General features: G+C 38.4%; 1 protein-coding gene and 1 long non-coding RNA gene across 7 annotated transcripts in view; both read left to right on the forward strand.

Moving 5' to 3' along the window:
* LOC133554076 (membrane-associated phosphatidylinositol transfer protein 2-like) overlaps positions 1 to 24183 on the forward strand; it is a 183902-nt gene that overhangs the window by 25516 nt on the left and 134203 nt on the right. The window lies entirely within an intron of this gene.
* Positions 14557 to 16462, forward strand: LOC133569347 (uncharacterized). The gene is made up of 2 exons (XR_009809799.1): positions 14557 to 15100; positions 15875 to 16462. It is a non-coding gene; the product is annotated as an uncharacterized LOC133569347 (long non-coding RNA).

Raw genomic sequence — 24183 nt, forward strand, 5'->3', positions numbered from 1 at the left:
TGTTGCCAATCAACCTATCCCCAGGTGCATGTCTTTTGGACAATCGATCAAATTTTAAATGCTGATTTCCATTATAAAAACATACTAATCCGGAAAAAACAATATATCGACTGCATCGATATATTGCCCAGCCCTACTTAGCCATATTTTTTGGTATATAAATTATTAGAAAACATTGCAAAAGCTGGTCTTGGCTGCTTACTTATGACTGAGTAAGCGCAGGGATGGCGTAAAATTTTTTTTACAGAATTGTAAAAAATCAATTCTAAAAAAAATTTACTGAATAAATAAGTGAATTGATTATTTCCGGTAGGGCTGGGCGATATTGGCTTTTATTAATATCTCGATATTTTTATGCCCTATCGCGATACACAATATATATCGATATTTTACCTTAGCCTTGAATGAACACTTGATGTATATAATCACAGCAGTATGATGATTATATGTGTCTACATTAAAACATTCTTCTTCATACTGCATTAATATATGCTTATTTTAAACTTTCATGCAGAGAGGGAAATCAAAAACAATTTCAAGCTCTATTCATTCTCTCGCGGGTGACTTTTTAAATGAAAGAAAACATTTGAAGTGCTGCTACCTTTGGTAGCAACACTTCTGCTGCATACTTTGCTTATTGCTGTTGTCTCCTGAATGCTCTTTTCCGCTTGAAGCCAAACCTCCGCCATATGATGGACCCCCTGCTGTTTTTTTGGGGGCGTTAATTGTTTTTCCTCCATTTGTGATCAGTTTCGCACCTTCTCTCTCTTTTAATGTCACTCGCACCGCTCCGCTTGCACCACCTGCCTCTGCTAACGTTAGCCGTGCTGCTAGCTCTCTGTTCGGCGAAGGCGTATGACGCTACACGCGTGACACTATGTGACGTATGTAAGAAGGTGGGCTTGTTTTACGTATCTGTGAAAAGGAGAGACGAGAAGGAGTGAGAAACGCCTGTAGTGTAATGCCAGCAGCTAAAAGCAACTGCGTGAGAATGTATACTCGAATATTACGATATAGTAATTTTCTAGGGGTGTAACGGTATGTGTATTTTTATTGAACCATTTCGGTACAGGGGTTTCGGTCCGGTTCGGTGGTGTACCGAACAAGTTTCCACACGAACATATGAAGTAGCCGCCTACGCTTAAGTCTTAACAAGCTGCTCCGCTTCGTTCTACCTGTGTCTCCTACACAGCACCCAGCATTGTCCCACCCACACAACCATCTGATTGGTTACACGCAAAGCGGTAACAGCCAATCAGCAGTGCGTATTCTGAGCGCATATGTGTGTGCGTGTGTTACGACCGCAAATCCCTGTCTGTCTGTTATTTCACTTTACCTTTTTCTGTGTTGATTGAGCTGTGTTGAAGCAGCAAAAAAGGACATGGTGTTAAATGAAGAGTTTCTGTCTGTGATAGTTGATATAATAATGTAAGTGCATCATAAAGCCTACATGAACTCCATGGTGTTCAGGGATGAATACTCTCTCCTATTGCTATTGTACTATTTTTTCACCTATAGTTACATTAATCATTAGTAATGTAGCAGCCTAATTTTGAATGGAAGGGTCCCTGCTATCACATGTTGATACAAATATAAAATTTACATAATAAAAATCAACTACAGGCTTCCCAAATGCTGTAATAAATAAGCATGCTGAATTGACTTGAAACTGTTTAATGTTGCACTTTTTATATGTAGAAGAAAGAAAAGTTTTGTCATTTTATTTAATCCAAGCAACAACTTGAGGCAGTTTAATGTTGATTAACGTGGGAAGAAATATTATAATGTTCCCAATGTTAAAAGGATATAACCATTGTTTACAAATTTGGTAAATAAATAACCAAAAAATTTATATTTTGTTATTTTCTCCATCTACCTATTTGGAACTGTGATCGCGGGGCACCTGCTGATTGGGCTGGGCATTGCTCTGGTGTATAGTCAAATTCGGAAGACGATGGCAGCCACTCAAGGGGCCCAACGGCTGTTCAACGCAATGCAAGGATTGGGTCGGGCTGTGGGAACACAGACTGGAACGATTTCTGATTTGAATCGCAAAATTAATCTTATCTTGGAGAAGTTGGCTGAGAAGGAATAATTAAATTGAATTTGAGAGATCCAGCACGGACACAGAGCAGGCAAGTAATTGTTTGGACTGCTCGAAGAAAAACAACATCTTAATCTATGATTTGACGCCCTCGAATGGCCTTGATGCAATCAGGAACAGGCTGTTCTGAAGAACTCCCCCGAGGACTCCTCAAAGATGGACGCTTTTGACCTTCCTTTTTTTTCAACAACACCTGGTGTCAAACCTTGAGATCGGCCCCAGTCCACAAAAACATTTTAACATCTCACCCAAGTTAATTGGGCATACATGCACGCACACGCCCCTCCCCAAATCAACGCCTTCACCACTGTTTAATTCCTCCGGGGTTGTGGATGGTGAGTAGCGCTTTATAGCGGCAGCCGGCCTTTAGGGCCCCAACCCCCCCCTGTTGCGAGTTGGTGTGATTACATGTACCATGTTTATGTGTGCCATCCTATGTGAGGTTTTTTTCCTCGGACTCAGTCTGGACCCCTCCTGAGGGTCCAGCCTTAGACTGATATTTTTTTTTACTCTTCCCCCTTTCCCAATGTCACCTTTTTCTCACCTTTTTTAAGGAGCGCCGTACGTGGCTGATCCGTTGGCGGTCCCGTTTTGTCCCCTTGTAACGTATGTCTGCTCTTAATGGGACTGTGCCGAAAATGTAATTTCAGTTCTTATGTGTCTTGTACATGTTAAGAATGGACAACAATAAAGCTGCTGTCTTACTGTACCGAATATGAACCGAACCGTGACCTCTAAACCGAGGCACGTAACAAACCGACATTTTTGTGTACTGTTACACCCCTATAATTTTCTATATCGCACAGAGGCAAACCCGCGATATATCGTTTATATCGACATATCGCCCAGCCCTAATTTCCGGCACGCTTTATAACCAGTGATTTAATCAAGACAATCAGCTGCATATCTGCTGCATAACAATTCCAAAATCAGGTGCATAGTACTGACTGTGACCTCCTAAATTAATAATTTTTCAAAAACTCCCCACGGAGCACACGCTAACATTGGCAGCGACGACTAAGACATATCCTCCAGTGTGCAAAGACAGCTGGCTGATTAGCGATGACGTTTTCCTTTTGAGCTCGTCATCTTGAGTAGACACTCATCTCGACGGCGTTACAAATAATCGTTCATTATGTGCTGCAGAGTGTCAGCCGAACAGGACATTTTCTTTCCTCAACTTGCCCTCCCACCTCCAGCGAAAGCAGGTGTTGCCGCTGCTGTTATTGCATCGATGAGCCTGTGTCACGTCTCCTTCACAGAGCACTATTTGTGTCTACTTACTTCAAGAATATGACCACTCGCAAGTTGTACTGGCGCTGGTGTTTCCTGGTGATTGCACATGACCTCGCCACTGCAAATATTTGTTTCCGTCAAAATTCGACACCCCTCGTGGATGATAAATAAGCACATGGAATGTTACTTCTTTGTTTGAAAAAGAAAACGATAGATGTGATTGTGCAACATTCATGTTATTTTATGTAGATCTGACAAAGTAAATAATTGATAAATTGGTTAAGATTCCACTTCTCAACCTCTTACTAATCGCCAGAATTTGACAATTTGGGAATATAAATGTGATCTTTTTAGCCAAAACATGAGGGATACCACCCATATCTATGCAGAAAACCGAAAATTGGCTTGTTCAAGCACATTTTTTTTAGTATTTTAGCTTAGCAAAATAGAAAAAAACATTAAATAAAAAGTAAACTACAAACCCCGTTTCCATATGAGTTGGGAAATTGTGTTAGATGTGAATATAAACGGAATACAATGATTTGCAAATCCTTTTCAACCCATATTCAATTGAATGCACTACAAAGACAAGATATTTGATGTTCAAACTCATAAACTTTATTTTTTTTTTTTGCAAATAACAATTAACTTAGAATTTCATGGCTGCAACACGTGCCAAAGTAGTTGGTAAAGGGCATGTTCACCACTGTGTTACATCAACTTTTCTTTAAACAACACTCAATAAACGTTTGGGAACTGAGGAAACTCATTGTTAAAGCTTTGAAAGTGGAATTCTTTCCCATTCTTGTTTTATGTAGATTTTCAGTCGTTCAACAGTCCGGGGTCTCCGCTGTCGTATTTTACGCTTCATAATGCGTTACACATTTTCGATGGGAGACAGTTCTGGAATGCAGGCGGGCCAAGATAGTACCAGCACTCTTTTACTACGAAGCCATGCTGTTGTAACACGTGCTGAATGTGGTTTGGCATTGTCTTGCTGAAATAAGCAGGGGCGTCCATGATAACGTTGCTTGGATGACAACATATGTTCCTCCAAAACCTGTATGGACCTTTCAGCTTTAATGGTGCATTTGCAGATTTGTAAGTTACCCATGCCTTGGGCACTAATGCACCCCCATACCATCACAGATGATGGCTTTTGAACTTTGTGCCTATAACAATCCGAATGGTTATTATCCTCTTTGTTCTAGAGGACACCACATCCTCTGTTTCCAAATATAATTTGAAATGTGGACTCGTCAGACCACAGAACACTTTTCCATTTTGCATCAGTCCATCTTAGATGAGCTCAGGCCCAGCGTTTCATAGTGTTGTTGATAAATGGGTTTGGCTTTGCAAAGTAGAGTTTTAACTTGCACTTACAGATGTAGCGACCAAATGTAGTTACTGACAGTGGTTTTATGAAGTGTTCGTGAGCCCATGTGGTGATATCCTTTACACACTGATGTTGGTTTTTGATGCAGTACCGCCTGAGGGATCAAAAGTCCATAATATCATCGCTTACGTGCAGTGATTTCTCAAGATTCTCTGAACTTTTTGATGATTTTACGGACCGTAGATGGTAAAATCCCTAAATTCCTTGCAATAGGTCATTGAGTAATGTTGTTATAAAACTGCTTATAAAGTGGTGACCCTCGCTCCATCCTTGATTGTGAATTACTTAGCATTTCATGGCAGCTGCTTTTATACTCAATCATGGCACCCAACTCTTCCCAATTAGCCAGCACACCTGTGGGATGTTCCATTTAAGTGTTTGATGAGCATTCATCAACTTTATCAGTATTTATTAACACATTTTCCAACTTCTTTGTCACGTGTTGCTGGCATCAAATTCTAAAGTTAATGATTATTTGCCCCCCAAAATAAAGTTTATCAGTTTAAACATCAAATATGTTGTCTTTGTAGCAAATTCAACTGAATATGGGTTGAAAATGATTTGCAAATCATTGTATTCCGTTTATGTTTACATCTAATACAATTTCCCAACTCGTATGGAAACAGGGTTTGTAAATAAAATACGAAAAATACTAAAAACTAGTTATATTAACCCGCTATGAGGTGGTGACTTGTCCAGGGTGTACCCCGCCTTCTCCCCAAATGCAGCTGAGATAGGCTCCAGCACCCCCCGCGACCCCAAAAAGGGACAAGCGGTAGAAAATGGATGGATGAATGGTTAAGAACAGGAAGAAATAACTTATTTTGACAATTTAGGCATCACAATACAAACAATCAATACAATAAACATGCTACCTTTTTGTTAACCTCTAGCCTGGCCTCTGAACCTAACTTTTTGAATGATGCCCTAGACCAGAGGTGTTAAAAGGACGACCCGCAGCTCCAGTTTTCTTGTCCTTTAGAATATTTTAGAGATAAAATCGGACAAAAAAAAACAATGGTAAAAATTCGAGATATCCGATAATGGCTTTTTGGCCGATATTCAGATATTGTCCAACTCTAATATACCGATTCTGCTATCAACCAATATCGATATATACAGTCGTGGCATTAGCACATTATTATGCCTAATTTTGTTGTGATGTGGATGCATTAAACAATGTAACAAGGTTTTCCAAAATAAATCAACTCAAGTTATGGAAGAAAAATGCCAACATGGCACTGCCATATTTATTATTGAAGTCACAAAGTGCATTATTTTTTTTAACATGCCTCAAAGCAGCAGCTTCGAATCTGGGACATGTTCTCCCTGAGAGAGCATGAGGAGGTTGAGGTAGCGGGGGTTGTATATTTTAGTGTCCTGGAAGAGTTAATGCTGCAAGGAGTTTTGGGTATTTGTTCTGTTGTGTTATATTGTGTTACGGTGCGGATGTTCTCCCGAAATGTGTTTGTCATTCTTGTTTGGTGTGGGTTCACAGTGTGGCGCATATTTGTAACAGTGTTAAAGTTGTTTATACGGCCACCCTCAGTGTGACCTGTATGGTTGTTGACCAAGCATGTATTGCATTCACTTGTGTGTGTGAAAATCCCTAGATATTGTGTGACTGGGGCGGCACGCAAAGGCAGTGCCTTTAAGGTTTATTGGCACTCTGTACTTCTCCTTACGTCAGTGTACCACTCTGTACAGCAGCGTTTTAAAAAGTATTTCTTTTTACTTTTTGAAACCGATACCTATAATTTCCGATATTACATTTTAAAGCATTTATCGGCCGATATCTGCAGTCCGATATTATCGGACATCTCAAGTAAAAATGTCATGAAAAAAATGCAAAAACACTATCTAATTAGGAAAAGCTAAAATGTTGATTCTAAATGCTAATAGAAATACAATTTGTCACTTAAAACACAAAGCTAACACAAAGATTGGTCATTTTTTTTTAGGTTCTTTTATTTTTATTTTTATTTTTTACAAAAAAGAAAAAAATATCAAAATGGCCCCTGCATGCTTTGACTTTTCAGTATCTGTGGACAAAGTTAAGACACCCCTGCACCTGTTTGAACATGTGTACCTAATAATCTGGGCCTACCTAATATTGTGGCCTTAGGGGTACCTAATATTTCTGCCTAATGTGGACCAGATATTTTGGTTGAGTGTACGGTAGATTTTGGCCTAGGGCAGTGGTTCTCAACCTTTTTTCAGTGATGTACCCCCTGTGAAATTTTTGTTAATTCAAGTACACCCTAATCAAATCAAAGCATTTTTGGTTGAAAAAATTTGATAATTAAGTAACATGCACCTGGGGATAGGTTGATTGGCAACATTAAATTGGCCCTAATGTGTGAATGTGAGTGTGAATGTTGTCTGTCTATCTGTGTTGGCCCTGCGATGAGGTGGCGACTTGTCCAGGGTGTACCCTGCCTTCCGCCCGATTGTAGCTGGGATAGGCGCCAGCGCCCCCCGTGACCCCGAAAGGGAATAAGCGGTAGAAAATGGATGGATGGATGAAGTAAAATACAGGACTATGTCATCAGTTTCTCATTTATTAAATTGTATAACAGTGCAAAATATTGCTAATTTGTAGTGGTCTTTCTTGAACTATTTGGAAAAAAGATATAAAAATAACTAAAAACTTGTTGAAAAATAAACAAGTGATTCAATTATAAATAAAGATTTTTACACATAGAAGTAATAATCAACTTAAAGTGCCCTCTTTGGGGATTGTAATAGAGATCCATCTGGATTCATGAACTTAATTCTAAACATTTCTTCACAAAAAAAATAAATATTTAACATCAATTTTTATAGAACATGTCCACAAAAAATCTAGCGGTCGACACTGAATATTGCATTGTTGCATTTTTTTCACAGTTTATGAACTTACCTTCATATTTTGTTGATGTGTTATTCAATAAATATATTTATAAAGGATTTTTGAATTGTTGCTATTTTTAGAATATTTAATAAAAAATCTCACGTACCCCTTGGCATACCGTCAAGTACCGCCAGGCGTACCCGTACCCCCATTTGAGAACCACTAGCCTAGGGTGTGCGTAATAATATGGCTGCAAGTATACGTAATATTTTGGGTGTATCTAATGTTTTGGATTTCTGTGTGTATGATTTGCCAAAACTTACAATTTTGGCTTTGGGTAGTGTTTATTATTGGCTGCAAATTTTCTAAGATTTTACACTGGAAAAATACTTTAAGGGTAAAAAAATGGTAGCTCAGACATCAGTATTTTACTGTGAATATTTTTTTTCAATGGTCAAAGGCTGAGAGCAAAATTTTACCGTAAATATTAGGGTGGGGTTTTTTTTTTACAGTAAAAAAATGCCATTTAAGTCACAAGAATTTTTCTGTAAAATGTATGGTGTTTTTTGTTGTTTTTTTTTTATGTAAAAAATCTGGCAGCCCTGTAGCTAGAATTTTAAGGTACAATGTAATTTTAGTTTTTTTACGTTAAAAAACTGGCATCTTGCCGTACAATTGACAGTGTTTAGTTTTTTTTTTACTGTAAAAACCTGGCAGCTCGGTAGCCAAAATTAGTAATATTAATATGAAATTTTACTGTAAAATATACGGTGTGTTTTTGTACTGTAAAACACTGGAAACTTAGTTTTCTATGTTTTATATGTTTTTCCTGTAAACAAAATAAAAGGCATCTCAGTCACCAAAATTTTACCGTAAAATCTACTGTTTTTTTTGTTTTGTTTGTTTGTTTGTTTGTTTTTATTGTAAAAAAAAAAGTGGCATCTAAGTTGCCACAATTTTGGACGAACTAAACAATTTGCTGCAGTGCAAGCTAATATTTTGTGTGTTAATATTTTCATTTTTGGGGATTCATGTAGCTCTCATGTTGTGGTGCTACTTCATATCATGTATTATGAATTTTAACATGGACTATGTTAAAAATAACCTAAAAATGGCATGAAAATAGTGAAAGTTAAAAAGGCAACTGATCGGTAGGGTTCTGAGGGTCTGCTGTGTTAGTCTCTTCCACATCACTCTCTTATGCCTCGTGTCACTTTACTACACTCACTTCTTCTTTCTTTTCCACTGCCCACAGACACCTGACTGCATGTGGGCTAAAAATAAGACCTGAACCCTCACCTGGCTGTCATAACACACACTTCTGTCCCTGTTATTAGCGTTCTTTGTTAAAGGTTTTCAGACAAAACCGTTGCGCGCGCGTGTGTGTGTGTGTGTGTGTGTGTGTGTGTGTGTGTGTGTGTGTGTGTGTGTGTGTGTGTGTGTGTGTGTGTGTGTGTGTGCGTGCGTGCGTGTGTGTGCATGTGTCAGAGTGATAGTGGCGGTTTAGTTTTTATAGTCTTTGGTGCTGATAATAAAAGGTGATAAAAGCATGGTTTTTCCACACAACTAAGAAGTTACCCTCTGAAGCCAATGAAAGGTTTGGGCCAAATGGCCTTTTACGGTTACAGAGTGCGAGACACTCGGGGCGGGGGCGGAAGAAAAGTTCTGGAAGGGAAGCATTGTGTGTAATGCACAAGAGCTGTGGAGGTACAGTATTTGACACAAAGTCACCAGACTGTCTCAGCTTAAGCAGTCAAAAGTTCATTTATGCATTTGGCCGCGTCTGCTAATTCTCTACAGACCCGACTACTTGACTTACGACTCATTCCATACAATGATTCTATAAAATGACCATGGTTGTAAATACAATCACGATTTGCTAAAAATCTTACTTGCCAACCTTGAGACCTCCGAATTCGGGAGATTTGGGAATTACAGTGTTCATTTATTTACACATATACACAAAAATAACAGTCCTCTACTCTTTGTTGTATTTAAAAGTGCAATGGTTTGCAGCCAGTAGCACAGCCTTTGAAGGAGCATAGGTATGGGCAGCATCTGCAGGAAAGTAGTGAGTTAAGGGTTGAATTGTCCATCCTCGTTCTATTCTCTGTTACTATCTTTCTAACCATGCTGAACACCCTCTCTGATGATGCATTGCTGTGTGGCACGCACAAAAGTGCCTTCCTCAAATGCACCAGAGTCTGGAATCTTCCATCTCTCCCTAGCACACCCTTTCCCCTTCGATCCGTCCTGGATGAACTGCAATTCTTGTTGCAAGCGTACTTCTTCTCCTTACTCGTCGTCGCCTTGTCTCTTCTTAGTTCTTCTGCTTCGTCTCTGTTATATTTTTGGACATTACTACTTGCTGTAGTTTTGAAGAAATGCATGATGGGATTCCGGATGTTGTGTGTCAGTGTGTTGACTCACCGGCTGGAATAAACACACGCTGAGAAATAGCTCCGTGCCTGCCTACTTTACGGGTTATAGATAAACCTATGGATAATAGAGACATATATAATAGTCGCCTTCTTGTTGTGTGGGCAGTTGCTCACTGAGCTCCAAAAGCCATAGATGTTATAACGTGACTGGGCCGGCACGCTATTTATATGGAGGAAAAGTGGACGTGACGACTAACTGTCCTCACTCAGGTCCGGCTGGAAATCGGGAGAAATTCGGGGGAATGGTTGTCCCGGGAGATTTTCGGGAGAGGCACTGAAGTTCGGGGGTCTCCCGGAAAATTTGGGATGGTTGGCAAGTATGCTTGCAACTCATTCCATAAAATGGTCATGATTGTCAATATGATCACGATTTGCTAAAAATATGCACACACCTTGGCCACTTATTAGTGCTAAAATATAGGGATACTAAAAAAAATAAAATCTAATATCAAAGCTAGGTTTTATGCAATAACACACTATTGAAATACCTTTTTAAAAATAGTCGAAAATATTAGAATATGTACTAAGTTTGTGGTGTGACTTTGGGATGACAATGTCTGTTTTCTCCTCACTGCACTGTTTCAGCAAGGACATTTTGCAAGAAGGCAATGCAACCACAGTGTGACTTCCCAACAGGCTGCTCACTGGATGGTTTGCATAGAAAAGCCCAGGGGATCGTACCAGTCTGCTGATGACAGAAAGGATGTTTTAAAGGAGGCATGATGTCATCATTTGTATGTAAGCAAATGATGTGAGCTTTATGCCCGCCAGTCGTGGCCGACTGCCCTTGGCCGTCCAAACGTGTTTCTGTTTTATTTAAGTGTAGCCCTATTCCTCCTTTGGAGGACTCTGATGACAGCCATGTTTCTGTTTATATTTTAAACATTTTTGAATATTCCGCGAGCTAAATTGAATTAATTAGAATCCAATAGGATATTGTGCAGAATTCTTCATCCAATACCTACCTAGCGTACCTAGTACTACTACTAATAACAATGTAAATCTAAGTAATCTGTTCCAAACATCCAAAAATATTAACACAAAACACATTTTATAGGGAATGATTAATAAGAGGTGGGAATCATTGGACAGCTCACGATTCGATTACAATTAGGATTCAGGGGCTACGATTCAATTGTAAATAGATTATTTATAGCATCTTTCTTTATTATATTGTGTATTAGTATAATCAGAGGTGGGTAGTAACGCGTTACATTTACTTGAGTAACTTTTGGGATAAATTGTACTTCTACGAGTAGTTTTTATGCAACATACTTTTACTTTTACTTGAGTATATTTATAGAGAAGAAACGCTACTTTTGCTCCGTTCCATTTATCTACATTAAGCTCGCTACTCGTTACTTTTTTTATCGATCTATTAATGTTTGTTTTGGTTAATGACAGAGCTTCAAAGTAACACATGCCTGCGTTTCACCAATCACATGCAGTCACTGGTGACGTTGGACCAATCAAACAGAGCCAGGCGGTCACATGACCGTGATACGTAAAACCCAACTTAAACATTTTGACAAACTTATTGGGGTGTTACCATTTAGTGGTCAATTGTACGGAATAGGTTCTGTACTGTGCAATCTAATAATAAAAGTTTCAATCAATCAATCAAAAGTGTAAAGGAAAAAAAACACTTTTTATTTCAACCGTACTTCCCGTCAAAAGCCTAAAGACTGATCGCACAGTTCCTGTCGTCACAATAAAAGCGCCTGCGTTAACAAAATAAGAGTCTCCGAAAGCCAGCGCAAACAAGCTAGCAAGCTACGGAGTTTGCCGCCAATGTTTTTCTTGTAAAGTGTATAAAAACGAATATGTAAGCTGGACAGATAAGATGCCAAAAACCAACGACTTTCATGTGGTATTAGACAGAAAAGAGGAACCTTTTTTCTCCTCCATTTGAAAACATAAACGTCTGATTCCAATCAATGCAAGTCATCTGAATCAGGTAATACACCAACTTATATTCTTGTCTTCATGAAAGATAGGAATCTATATGTTAAACATGCATGCTTATTCATTAAAACACCTTCAACATGTGAACAAAAACGGCAAAATAAATAAATATAAATTATATACTGTATATATAAATGTATGTGAATATATATATATGTATGTGTGTGTGTATAAATTATTTGTGTGTGTATGTATGATATGTGTGTATAAATGATATGTGTGTGTATGTAGGGATGTCCCGATCCGATATTGATATCGGAAATCGGTCCGATATTAGCCAAAAAAGTGAATATCGGATTTTATCGGAATGAATCTAAAAACTCCGATATAAGCTGTCCATTTGCCGCTGCAGCACTTCTATAATAGGTGACTGGTTTGATCACACTCCAACACAGTAGGTGGCGGCAATGCCCCTTAATTAACGTTGGTGGCGGCCGCGGAAGAAGAGCGTCTCTGATCCAGCATGCACAGCCCACGTGATCACAACAACGACAACGCGTGTGCTCAGCAAAGTGTAGTGATGTCGGCTGTGTGGAAGTATTTTAACTCACAGCATGCCGAAATGCTTATCTTCTTAAAAAAATCCACATTATGCTCGGACTGCAGAAAGTGGAGAAGGAGGAGGAGGAGTAGTAAGGGTAGTCAGCACTGACTGATTATTATTTGTTTTATGCTCTTGTTATTAGAGTGATATGTTTATTGTGTTTACACTATTCTTCAGTGAAGACTAAGAGTAATTACTACATTGTTTTTGGGCATAGTCAGTCAGTGAAACTGGAGCTGTGAACTCTTAATTTAGAGCAATTGGACAGTGGACAATATTGTGTTGTTTTTGTGTTTTTTGTCCCTGCCCACAGTTGTTTCCAACATATGCTGACAGTAAAAAAATAACTGAAGTGAACTTGAATTGTTTGCACTTTAAAACGTTTTTTGTTTTTTTTATTGGATTTATTTAGGTTATTTTTCAGGGTCTTCTAATTCATTTTTAATTTATTATTTTCAATTGTATAATTATGTTGGTATTAGTGGTTATTTTGCACTTTAAATATAACATTTTGTTTTTATTGGATTTGTTGAGGTAATACTCTTATGTTGAAGGCTAAAATTTATGTAACCTATTGGTTAATAATAAATGGGTCAGTTTTTCCTATACCTACTCTTGCTGACTATTGTTTTCTGTTTTAACACTACAACATCAGTAACAGTAACATCACTTTATCAAGCCTTTTCTAACATTCTACAAAACAAAATAAGGAATAAATATATGTATGATTCGTGCCTATATCGTATCGTTTTGATATCGGTATCGGCAAATACTCAAGGCTACAATATTGGTATCGTATCGGAAGTGAAAAAGTTGTATCGGGACATCCCTATGTGTATGTATATGTATATATGAGGTAGATCACCTCGACTTGGTCATTTACTAAGTAATTGATAAACGTTGAAAAACTTACTGGGGTGTTACCATTTAGTGGTCAATTGTACGGAATATGTACTGTACTGTACAATTTACTAATACAAGTTTCAATCAATCAATCAATCAATCAATCAAATCAATGAATGCCTACTGAGGCTATGGTGCTGTTAAGTTATTGTGGCTCAATGTGCCATTTTTTATTTTATTTTAATGTACTATTATTTAATACATATTATTGTTTTAGTTGCTTAAGAGATATTCCTGGCTCTGAATTTGCTCATTGCTATTTTTATGTTTTTGTGCATTATTTGTTGCCGTAATCAGGTTACTCATCAGTTACTCAGTACTTGAGTACTTTTTTCACAACATACTTTTTACTTTTACTCAAGTAAATATTTGGGTGACTACTCCTTACTTTTACTTGAGTAATAAATCTCTAAAGTAACAGTACTCTTACTTGAGTACAATTTCTGGCTACTCTACCCACCTCTGAGTATAATATGTTATAAATGTATTATATTGGTCTAACAATGGGGCAGCAACTCAAGATGGCTGCTCGTATTTTGTCTCTGTAGTGTTTGTTTGTCTACGTTTTACTATTTCCAAAAAATATTTCATAGCGTTTTGACAGGATTTTTATAGTCTTGTATCCTATTCAAACATGGCAGTTGGGTACATTTCATCTGTGGAGACTGCATATTGGACTTTGAAGTCTACATTGAAGCTAAGAACCTGAGCCAGCTCAGCGAGCTTTCTCCTACTGGAGCTAATAACCTGAGCCTGCTACAACGAGGATAGTTGTTTTTAATTCCTTGGGGTGGGAGCATCTTATACATACATATATATGTATGTATATATATATAATATATATATATATATATATATATATATGTATATATATATATATATATATATATATATATATATATATATATATATATATATATATATATATATGTGTGTATATATATATGTATATATTTGTATATATATATAAATGTATATATATTTATATATATGTATCTATATATATATATGTATGTATGTATGTATATATATATATATATATATATATATATACACGAGTCCACCAAGAACCAGCCGATCAATAAATAAAAAAACGTGGGGCCACTTTATGTATTTTGCTGTGTTTCAGTTTTCTTTACAGCAATTATGATGCATTACTTTTTGCATGAAATTAGGACTGCAACAAAATAGATGGCGATTGATTTAGTCATCGATTCGTTGGATGTATGCAGTGCGCATGCGCTGAGGCTCTTTTTTTTATTTTCTTTTTTCCTTTCGTTCTTTCCTAAACTTTTATTTAGGAACTGCAAAATTTACAAAAAGCTGAGAAACAATAATCAAAATAAGTACAAAAAAGTACAAAACAGCGCCAGGGCGGCGGCAGTAAGCCAGCCAATGATGTGGTATGTCCAGCTCACGTGACCAAGCCGTGTTCTTTGTCTGGAAACATTCGAAAAATGGCGGAGGAAAACTGGAGCGATAGTGTAAGTGCATTGGAAAAAAGTGTACGACTTAAGTTGTCAAAAGTGTGGGAATTCTTCACCCTAAACACTGCAAAGAAGACAGTTTCCTGCAAAATGTGCAGCATCGACCTGGCGTGGCACGGAAGTACGACATCGCTTCTGGAGCACCTGAAGAGGAAGCATGTTGAATCCATGGATGAAGAAAAAAACTCACGGTACGTAACTTTTTAAGACCATAGTCCGAGTACATTGATCCGTTGTGTCTGTCTTTGTGTATTTTTAATATGTTGTTAACGAGGAGATTATTTTAAGTTAATAAACGGACAAAAATATCTCAGGTTGGTTTCATAATGGATCAATGTAGCCAGACCCGATAAAGCTATATAAATCTATTTAGACTTGAGTGACGCTTTAGTAAAATAAACGTTATGAAGGTGCTGGAATATTTCATGCTGCTATTCACAGGCAGCCTAAAATGAATCCTTTATTATTCACAACAGAAACGTGTACAATATCTGATTCAGTTCTGATCTTATGAGTTACATTTCTGTGTTATTATTGTTGTATGCTGCATACCCATTGTCCATTCATTTCATTTAGCTTTTTTTTAAATTTGGTGGTATAATTAGATAGATAGATAGATATTACTTTTTTGATTCCCTCAGGGAGTTTCCTCAGGAACATTTAAATTCCAACAGCAGTGTACAGAATTGAGATCGAATTTAAAAAGTAAATAACGGGGGTTTAAATAAATAAAAAAAAGAAGAACATGTTACAATTAGAATAAAAATAAAAAAGCAACATAAGAATAAAAATATAACAGTAAAAATAACAATATAACAAGAAAAACTAAGCAGCAGTCACCATGACATGAAAAAATGTGCCTTTTACATCAGAAATTATTAAATAAATCAACTAAGTATGTATTGAGTTACATGTAAATGTTGTTACTATGTACATTCATGACATGTTTTTTTCTCTAATTTCAGAAAGAAACAACCCAGCATTAGAGACTTGGTACAAAGGAAGGTGTGCAAGCGGCTGCACTGACTGATAGTGTCCTAAATATGTTGGTAACTGACATGAGGGCACTATCAATGGTGGAGGATGACGGTTTCAGAAAAATGATTTACGTCCTCAACCCTGGTTACACTCCCCTCAAGGACCCATTTTACCAAACAGATGGAGAAAAAGTATCAGCAGACATTTCAAGCTATGTAAACTGACATTAAAGCCACCCAGAGCAAAATTGTTCTGACCACTGATGTGTGGACAAGTGTAGCCTACCTTGACATTACATTGGAGAGGAATGGAACATGAAGTCAATCTGCCTTACGACCATGCCACTAGAGGAAAGACATTGAACATCTAACATTGCAGAATGGTTGTAATAGGTAGTAGGCAGGTTTGAAATTCCCCTAAGCAAAATTATTGCTATTGTGCATGACAATGGTGCACTTTATAAATAAAACAAACGTTTTTCTAACACTTGCCTTGTTATTGTTATGTTTGGCAAGTCAAAAGGACATGGTGCCAGTATCCGTTTTTTTAAAATAAAGTATTGGAAAAGATAAAAATGTGGTTTGTCTTTTTTATCCGATTATTAATCGATTAATCGAAGTAATAATCCACAGATTAATAGATTATCAAATTAATCGTTAGTTGCAGCCCTACATGAAATACTTTGATTTTTTATTGAACCTTAAAGGCCTAATGAAATTAGATTTTCTTATTTAAACGGGGATAGCAGGTCCATTCTATGTGTCATACTTGATCATTTTGCGATATTGCCAAATTTTTGCTGAAAGGATTTAGTAGAGAACATCCACAATAAAGTTTGCAACTTTCGGTCGCTAACAGAAAAGACCTGCCTTTACTGGAGGTCGCAGACGATGACGTTACATGTTGATGGCTCCTCACATATTCACATTGTTTTTAATGGGAGCCTCCAACAAAAACAGCTATTCGGGCCGAGAAAACGACAATTTCCCCATTAATTTGAGCGAGGATGAAAGATTTGTGTTTGAAGATATTGATAGCGACGGACTAGAAAAAACAAAACAAAACAAAAAAACAAGTAAAAAAACAAAAAACGCGATTGCATTGGAACGGATTCAGATGTTTTTAGACACATTTACTAGGATAATTCTGGGAAATCCCTTATCTTTCTATTGTGTTGCTAGTGTTTTAGTGAGTTTAACAGTACCTGATAGTCGGAGGTGTGTGTCCACGGGTGTCTTGACGCCAATGTCTCAGGGAAGTCGACAGCAACTTTATGGACGGGGCAAGCTCAGCTGATCTCCGGTAAGAAGTGACTTTTTACCACAATTTACTCACCGAAACCTGCTGGTTGACATTCGGTCGGGATCCACGTATCGCTGTGATCCATAGTAAAGTTTCACATCCGGGAATTTTAAACAAGGAATCACCGTGCTAAAGCTTCCCAACTCCATCTTTCTATTTTGACTTCTCCAATATTAATTGAACAAATTGAATAAGGTTCAGCAACACAGATCTCCAAAATACTGTGTAATTATGCCGTTAAAGCAGACGACTTGTAGCTGTGTGTGCGCGCAGCGCTCATATTTCCTAACAGCCCGTGACGTCACGCGTACACGTCATCATTACGCGACGTTTTCAAGAAGAAACTCCCGGGAAATTTAAAATTGCAATTTAGTAAACTAAAAAGGCCGTATTGGCATGTGTTGCAATGTTAATATTTCATCATTGATATATAAACTATCAGACTGCGTGGTGGGTAGTAGTGGGTTTCAGTAGGCCTTTAAATAATTAAGGCATTACAAATCTTCTTTAATTGAGATAATAACTAAACATCTGTCTTCTTGTCTGGCCGTTTCCCTCTTCATCCCTCAAGCTGGTGCATGAAGCAGCTGTGTTCAGTTTTTCTCAGCTGTAAGATGCTCGATATGATGTCACGCCTACATCATCTTCTTCACCTCACAGGTGTTTCTGACCTGTGCTGCTGCAGGCTGGTTGTATATTATTAATACACTAATTTGGTGTGTGTGTGTATATATCCATCCATCCATTTTCTACCACTTGTCCCTTTCGGGGTCGCGGGGTGTGCTGGAGCCTGTCCCGGCTGCATTATGTGTGTGTGTGTGTGCGTGTGTGTGTGTATGACACAGGCTCATCAATACACACACATATGTATATGTATATATATATATATATATATATATATATATATATATATATATGTATATACATATATGTGTGTGTGTGTATATATGTGTGTGTGTGTATATATATATATATATATATATATATATAGAGGTGAGTTTTTCCTTGCCCTTATGTGGGCTCTACCGAGGATGTCGTTGTGGTTTGTGCAGCCCTTTGAGACACTTGTGATTTAGGGCTTGATAAATAAACTGATTGATATATGTATATGTGTGTGTGTGTGTGTGTGTATATACATATATATATATATATATATATATATATATATAATTATATATGTATGTGCATATGTAGATGCATATATATAATGTGTGTGTATATATATATATATATATATATATATATATATATATATATATATGTGTGTGTGTGTATATATAAGTGTATACATATTTGTATATATATATATATATATATATGTGTGTGTGTGTGTGTGTGTGTGTGTGTGTGTGCGTGTGTACTGTATATCTGGAAGGAAATGATTATGAGCAGCGTGTGAAAGCAGTAGCTACAGCAACAACAAGAATCAGGCCCAGTTTGGGCTCGTGGGCTCCACTTCCCTCGTCACTCTGACTTCATTTAACCAGCCAATGACGAGAGAGGCCTCGCTGTCTCCATGGCAACCCCCTTCCCTCCCCTCCAAGCAATGATGGAGAGGATACAAGGGCAGAGAAAGAGAATATATTTTGGCCTCAGGCGTAACATTTTGCCTCACAAGGTTGGCAGATTGTGTTCCATATTTCGTTTTTTTTCTTTTCCGTGCACTCGGAGACCTTTTCTATCATGTAAAAGACATATAAAGCAATAATAATGTCTAATCTGCACAGAAGCTGCACATAAATGCAGATATTTATGATATCTCAGACTGGCGTCCTATCTCACTAACTTCTTGTGTGGGGAAAACCATTGAACGTTTTGTGTTGAAAAAGCTTATGCCAACCGTGCTGGACGTGTGCAAAAATCAATATGCATATCTGCCTAAGCACAGTACAACAACGGCTCTAGTCAGGGCAATGCACACTTGGCTTACCGAAACCGACTCCAAACCAACGATGGTGAGAGTACTGTTGGCAGATATGTCAAAAGCTTTTGATGTAATTGACCATGGCATCTTGATGCAAAACATATTGGACTTAGGACTGTGCCCATATCTGACAGCCTGGCTCCATAGTTACATCTCAGTAAGGAGACAGAGAGTCGTGGCAAATGGAGTTCATAGCCCCTGGATTGAAGTTACATCTGGGGTACCACAAGGGGGTGTTGTCTCCCCATATGTCTTCCTCCTTTACATGGCTACCCGGAATGCTGTGTTTGAGGACACCCTTGATGTGGGGTATGCAGACGACATCGGGCTATCGAGAGCGATCCCTATATCCAGCATCATGTCAGACACAACCATGTGCCAGGAGGCACAAAGGCTGGACGAATGGGCAGCAAATAAAAAAATGATACTTCACGGGAAGAAGTCAGTAGAACTCCGAATATGTTTTGCCCGTAATCCACCACAACCTCCTGCACTGATGTTGGGGGGACAGGAGGTCCCTGTCGTGGAAACAACAAAGTACCTGGGTTACCACCTCGACCAAAACCTCACTGGAGATGTGCACATCGAGAAGGCAATAAAAACCGCCTCCAAGCGGCTGCACTACTTCACAGTCATGGCGAGACATGGACTACCTGCCGACGACCTTGTTACCATCTACGCCACTCTCATCAGGCCGTGTCTGGAATATAGCTCAGTGCTCTTAGTGGGCTGCTCCAAAAAACAACAGGCAGAGCTAGAGCGAGTCCAGAAACGTGCCTGTAAAATCATTACAAGGAGAGCTGGAAACATCTCACAACCCCTACCATCACTCCAGACCAGGAGAGAGGAGGCTGCAGTGAAGCTGGTCAGGGATATGCATGATGAGCAACATCCTTTGCATGACCTGCTACCTCCAACACGAGGCAGCCGCACTGCCAGGACATTGAGGAACCAACATAAGCTGGCTGAACCCGAGCCCAGAGCAAAGACAAAGAGACTTAAAAACTCTACCCTGCACGCTGCAATTAAGCTGTATAATGACACAAATTAAATAAGTAATACAGTTATATACCAGAATGCTAACAGTTTCCATGCTGCTGCTGCCCTGAGGATGTTCAAAATTGTTAAAATACTGTTTGTTCTTTTAATTTTTTATTTTTGTTTGTTTGATATCTATTGTAAAGTTCAGCTGTTTTTTCAGTGGGGCCTTGGCTCCACTGCAAGCATGAATAAATAAAGTCAAGTCATTTAATTGTGTATATATGCTACGGGCGAACAGTGATGCTCGCTGGTTGGCCTCTCGATTTACTTTTATAATATTTTACAATGAAGTGTAATAATTGTAAACATTTGAGGAATTCAATTAGTTCCTTCCAGTGTCAAACTGTCACAGTCATCATACATTTGATGATGACACCCTCATCAAATTTGCATAATTAGCCGTGAAAGGAAAAAAAAGGGAAGTTTTAATATTATTATTATTATATACTAAGCAGTCAACGCAGCGATCTGCATGCCACTTTCCTACGACACAATCATTTCTGGTTTTATGTTTATTGTCGTCATCACACCTTTTCACTTTGCCATCACTTTGCCAAAAAAACGGAAACAAGACAATGAAAAAGGTTGGAGCTGAGGTCTCGTGCAGTTAATGTATTATTACAGCGGTACCTCAATGTGAGTTTGAATGTTGTCTATCTATGTTGGCCCTGCGATGAGGTGGCGACTTGTCCAGGGTGTACACCGCCTTCCGCCCATGTGCAGCTGGAATAGGCTCCAGCACCCCCCCCCCTCCCCCGCAAGCCTGAAAGAGACAAGCGATAGACAATGATGGATGGATGTTCAGTTTGATAGGCTGGATTGTTATGTGATTTTCAAAGATCTTGCGATATTCTTTTAAGATACCTTAATTTCCTTGAATTACCGCCGGGCATATAGTATGCGCCTGCCTTGAATTACTGCCGGGTCAAACTCGCTTCGCAAAATAATTAGCGCCTGCTTAGTATTAATTAATTAGCGCGCCGGTGGGAATTCAAGGAAATACGGTATTACATGAAAAAATGCACAAATGCAGCTCAACATCTGGTTTGCGACTGATGGTGCAGTTGTGGTAGCGACTATGGATTGTTTATTGAATATATTACACAGGAGCATGCCAATTTAAAATATCACACTTCCTTATAATGCTTTACTGTGTTCCAAATTAATGTTTTTAGCCTTCCGTATGGCTTTTTGAGTCAATATATTCTGCAAACAACTGCACACATATGAAAAGGGATCCCTCCCAGCTCTTTGGTCACGTTTTTTTAGTTGTCAAATGTACTCATCACAAACATCACCCAGCCCTAAGGCCTCCCTCTGAATCAGCATTTTGTTGCCAACACACACACACACACACACACACACACACACACACACACACACACACACACACACACACACACACACACGTTCTCTTTCTCACACACGTCGAGAGAGTTACATTGTGACTTTGAAGGGAAAATAGTGTGTGTGGAACAACAGAAGCCTTTTTCTGAGTGTAGCCAGTGGGCTGAATGAATTAGCTAATGGGATGGTCAGAATGCCAGCGTATAACCACTCTTTTCGTTATCGGGCCTGGAGTTACGTAAGAGCGCTCCTTGTGGAGCTGATGTGGGCTGCCTGAGCGATCCTCGTTTAACCTCCACGCGCGACTGTTTAATCCGCGTGTAATTCGAATATAAGGTCGTCTAATTTTGGACGTCAGATGGTGGAAGCGCTGATTAGAGTGAAGTATGCAACGGGTCCTGTCGGGAAATGTCGGGCCGACTGAGCGCCAGTGATGCCTAAGAAAAGAGTGGCTAATTTTTTGAAAGTTTGTGTCGATTTTTATTTAAGGCGAAAGAGCGTATTTTCCACACAAGATGAGATTAAGACGTTCTTAGATTCCCAAAATAAAGCTAGTGTTGGTACGTACTAATCAATCAGGGGATGGACTAGAACCCTTAATTCCCCATTCTATGCTTTCAATTGTGTGGGTGGTAGTGGCTCAGGAGGAAGAGCAGAATGTACAATAACTAAAGTGTTACGTCCTCCATTCCATTCGCTGCTGTTGTGCCTTTGGGCAGGACACTTCACCCACCTTGCACCCGGGGTCGCCCACGCATGGATGCTCACATCCACTGACAATTTTAGAATAGTTGCTAGTATAGCACTTACAGTCGAGTTGGGCATCTTTTTGATACAAACGGTAGGAAGTAAACTTTCACAAAAGTTTCTATATTTATTTTTCAAAACCTCATTGAGAAACATTTACACATAGCCATTTGTTTTTGCATTAGACATAGAGATCTTATTTTTAAGGTTTTGTGCTTGCTATTCCCATCATCCTTGAGTGAAATCTGATCTCATATATTAACTGTATGTTTTTTAATGTATTTATGGTGAGTGTTATTGACAGTGTAACCATAGCAACACAATATGTAAACTATAAGCAAAGCAAGCCAAGGAAACTTTATTTATATCGAATGTTTACAACACAATTTTAAATTGAATCAAAGTGCTCTACAGGTTAAAAAGCATAGAGCAAAAAACAAAACAAAAAAAAACAAAGAACATAAGCAATGAATGAGCTGAACAAGATAGTGCAAAAGCAATACATTAGCTGCGGTGCTAACAGTGCATTGCGAGTGGTCATACGAGACAGAGAAGGTGCAAATCCTGTAACAAATGGAGGAAGAATTATTTCCCAAGAAAAACAGCACGGAGTCCATCGTCTGGCGGTGGTTTGGCTTCAAGCGGGAATATGTTGAACAATTATGCGGCAAAAGCGTAGCTACAAAAATTAGCAGCACTGCTAATATGTAGCATCATTTGAAAAGTCACCCGCTAGGGAATAAAGAGTGATTGACACTGCATGTCAACATCTCTGTTCGGTGCCACAACAACACAATGCCGAAGCAACAATTTCCAGATCAACACCGTTTGAAAAAAAAAATAGTCAACAACGGAAGGAGATATACATACTGCAATAATATATGCTCATTTTAAACTTTCATGCAGAGAGGGAAATCACAACTAATTCAGTTTACCAAAACTGTATGTATTAAACAGTTGTTAAGCAGTGACACAAACATTCATGTCATTTCCAAAACAGAAAGTGCAAGATTGTCGGGGACATTTTAAAACAAGCTATTCGTGCCCTTTTGTGCATGATGTCACCAAGATGACATATCAAAACAACACTAAATTAAAGTGTACTTTTTGTACAGAACGTCACTACAATAGTTAAAAAATAAATAAAGTGCACTTTTGTGCATGATGTCACACAAGATATTTCAATAACTGTCAAATAAAAATGAGCTGCATAATAGGTTCCTGTGGACGTTATCTCCTTCTGTTGTTGACTTTTTTTTTCATACGGTGTTGATGTGGATATGGTTGTTTTGGCATTTTGTTGGTGTGGCACCGGCTGGAGATGTTGACATACAGAGTTTCAAGCACTCTTCATTCTCTAGCTGGTGACCTTTCAAAAATGATGCTACATTAGCAGTGCTGCTACTTTTTGTAGCAAGGCTTTTGCTGCATAATTGTTGGAACATATTCCCGCTTGAAGCCAAACCACCGCCGGACGATGGATCCATGTGCTGTTTTTCTTTGGGATTAACTCTTCCTCAATTTGTTACCAGATTCGCATCTTCTCTCTCTTGTATTACCACCCGCACCTCACCCTTAGCATCACAGCTAACGTTGCCATGTTGCTACCTCTCTGCTCCGTGGGAGTAACTGCGTGAGAACGTATACTTGAATATAACGATATAGTCATTTTCTATATCGCATAGAGATAAACCCGTGATATATCGAGTATATCGATACATCACCCAGCCCTAGCTGTGTGTGTATTCATTTTCAGTGGATAGTCAAGAGATATTGCTGTACAAGCCTCACGCTGACTACTCTAAAGTTTAACCAAGTTTTTTCGGGTCACTTTCTATTGTGTTGTCTTTTGACAAGGTATAAAAATGGTTGCTGAAATGTAAGAGCTGTACTTTTGTGGGGTACCCTTAAATGTTTCCAATCTTCTCTCTTTTT

Source organism: Nerophis ophidion, linkage group LG01 (genome assembly GCF_033978795.1).
Source record: "Nerophis ophidion isolate RoL-2023_Sa linkage group LG01, RoL_Noph_v1.0, whole genome shotgun sequence".
Classification (NCBI taxonomy): Eukaryota; Metazoa; Chordata; class Actinopteri; order Syngnathiformes; family Syngnathidae; genus Nerophis; species Nerophis ophidion.